Genomic DNA, 3,105 nt, shown 5'->3' on the forward strand with positions numbered 1-3,105 from the left:
AAAAGGCCGAAAATTAAGAAGTTAAGTATCCACCATAAAGAAAATGAAAGAAGTAAATTCAAAGAAAGCAGACAGGGAGACATAATACAGATAAGAGCAGAAATTAATTAAATTATATTTGTAGACATAAAAACAAAGCTACAGTTGCTCATAAGGAAAATCTCTACAATCTAATATTAAATTAAAAAGAATGGTAAAGATTCACAAATAATACGATCAAAATAATATAGGAAGTGAGATTATACATTTCTATGTGTAAAATGTCTTTAAAGAAAAACAAAAGTCACAAATGACAATCATGTTTCTGGAGATAGGAACTAGGTATCCAGCAAGGAGGAAGACTTCATTTGCATTCAGAACTGAATCAGAAATCTTAGATGGTGTGGCAACAGAGGAAGAAATAAAAGCAGCATGACTAGAAATTAAAAAAGACAAATCCACTCAGTTGCTATGATATGATTGTCTATGTAGGAAATCCAAAAGAAAATACAAATTACTAGGTTAAATAAGAAGGTTTACCCAAATGACTGGATATGCAATCAATATACAAAATTCATTGCATTTCTATAAATACACAGAAAAAGTAATTCTTTGAAAAAAGAGACATTTACAGTATCAGTAAAATGTATAAAATACCCAGGAAGAAATTTACCAAAAAGGTATAAGGGCTTTATGGTGACCTTTATAAAACAGTGAAATATATTAAAGAAGAGTTAAATGAATAGAATTATACATCATGCTTATAGAGAGGAAGACTCAATATAATAAGGATGTTAATTCTCTCTAAACTAATGATTCTATATAATTCCTTCAAGATGTCAACAAGTTATATACAGAAAATTGACTAGCTAATTCTAAAGTGTACACCAGAAAGCAAAAATGAAGTATACCCAAGGCATTCCTATGAAATTAGGTGAAATTAGAATTTCCGTGTATTAAAAGACTATTAAAAAAAAAGTAAAAAAACCAAGCTACAAAATGAAAGACAGTAGTCACAACACATGTAACCTGTAATGTATTATTATCCAGAATCAATTTCTTTCTCTCACTCATTATCTCTCTTCCACAAATCAATAAGAAAACAACAAAGTATATCTTATATATACAATAAAAATGAACAAAAGACATGGACAGGACATGCACAAAAGAGGGAATAGAAACATGTATGAACATATGAAGTATGTTCAACCTCAATGGTTATCAATAAAAATCATATCAATATCAAAACATATTGAAAAAGAATAAATGCATACATGTGTATAACTAACTCTGCTGTGAACCTGAAACTAACACAACTTTGTAAATCAATATAAAATGAAAAATTTTAAGGAAAATATGTACCTACTAAATTAGAAAACAATTAAAAAGACAACACCAAGGTTTGATAGTGATGTGAAGCAAGTAGAAATATTCTACACTGGATATAGGAGAGTGAAGTATACAGACATTTTTGGAAAATAATCTAACATTACAAACATAAGTCAAATATTTCCATATACTATAAGCCAGATTTCTATTTTTTGGTATATTTATTCATGAGAAACTCTTCTTTCTTATCTGGAGATATGCACACAATGTCTGTAGCAAGAAGAATCCTTTAAAAGAAAACAGTTAAATTAATTGTGGTGTATTCATGAAAAGATATACCATTCAGAAGTGAAAATAAATAGAAGTATTAAAAAAAGAAAATCAAGCTGGGTGAATTTTGTCTGCTTAATGCTGAGGGAAATAAGCAATCTATAAAGTACCACAACATTCCTATAAATATGGAAAACAGTAATTTTGGTGATAAATTTGTGATAAAGTTTACTTAAAAAGAAGTTCCCTGGTGGCTTAGACGGTAAAGTGTCTGCCTACAAAGCAGGAGACCCAGGTTCAATCCCTGGGTCAGGAAGATCTCCTGCAGAAAAAAATGGCACCCCACTCCAGTGCTCTTGCCTGGAAAATCCCATGGACGGAGGAGCCTGGTGGGCTACAGCCCATGGGGTCACAAAGAGTTGGACACGACCGAGCAACTTCACTTACTTAAAAAGAAAAAAGCAAGGCAGAATAATACAAATGTCAGGTACCCTGATGGGGGAGACAGCATATGGGACAGGAAAATGAACATTTTAAAAAGTAAATTGACTGGCTCTTTAGTTGGGTAGCTATGTTCATAAGTATGTATTTTACTAATGTTTTGTAATTTACTTATATCACATATATTCTCTTTCCATTACCAGAAAGTGGGGCAGCTTCATGAGGCCTGAACAAGAATGGATTCTCTGCATGTGGGCCAGGAGAGAGATAACCTGGGCAGCTAATAGGGCTGTTTCATTCCATCAGTGGGAGCTTGTAATGGGTGTGGGTGCATTAGACCCCCTTAGGTTCATGATAGCTGCTAGTAAGGTCACCCTGGAGAAGGGAATGGCAACCACTCCGGTATTCTTGCCTGGAGAGTTCCGTGGACAGAGGGGCCTGGTGGGGTCCAGGGGGTTGCAAAGAATCTGTCAGGACTAAGCGCCTAAGCAGACCACAAGGTCCCCAAGCCTTTCTAGGCTCTCACGCCTGCCCTTCCCTTCTCACAGCCCTGTACCTTTCTGTGCCTTGAAAGAGCCTGTGATGATCAGAAGAGTCACAAGGGTGCAGTTCTCATCACTCACTGTCATTTTAGCAAACATACGTCCGTCTGTTGTGAGTTTGGTTACCATCACACAGCACCTCTTAGGGGATCTAGATCAATTAAGGACCCAAGGACAAGCTGGTGTTCATCCTCATGCGGAGCTAAGGGTCAGACTGTATACAGCCCACGGGCTCTCCATCCGGGTGTTGCCAACCTGAATGTTCAGTCTCATTCCACAGCATATCTTTTTCTTTTCTTTCTTTTTTTTTTTTTTAGCTTTCTCACATGAAATCAAGACATTTCCATAAAATGTGGATTTTGTTCATGACTAAAAAAAGGTTCATATTATATGAGATAAAAGAAATGTATTTCCTTATGTTCTTATATAAGAAATGCAGTGTCTTGTTTTTGGGGGAATAGATGCATATATTTTGATTCATTTACTTTTATTGAACACTTTCCTTGCAAGTTCTATTCTAGACTTTGAGGTTACAAGATTCCTA

At 34.9% G+C, this 3,105-nt stretch overlaps 1 non-coding gene across 1 annotated transcript; it reads left to right on the forward strand.

The window, feature by feature from the left end:
* The first annotated feature begins 1,822 nt into the window (after window positions 1–1,822).
* On the forward strand, window positions 1,823–1,895 carry TRNAC-ACA (transfer RNA cysteine (anticodon ACA)). Its single transcript has one exon. It is a non-coding gene; the product is annotated as a tRNA-Cys (tRNA).
* The last annotated feature ends 1,210 nt before the right edge of the window (window positions 1,896–3,105 follow it).

This window comes from Dama dama, chromosome 28 (genome assembly GCF_033118175.1).
Source record: "Dama dama isolate Ldn47 chromosome 28, ASM3311817v1, whole genome shotgun sequence".
Lineage (NCBI taxonomy): Eukaryota > Metazoa > Chordata > Mammalia > Artiodactyla > Cervidae > Dama > Dama dama.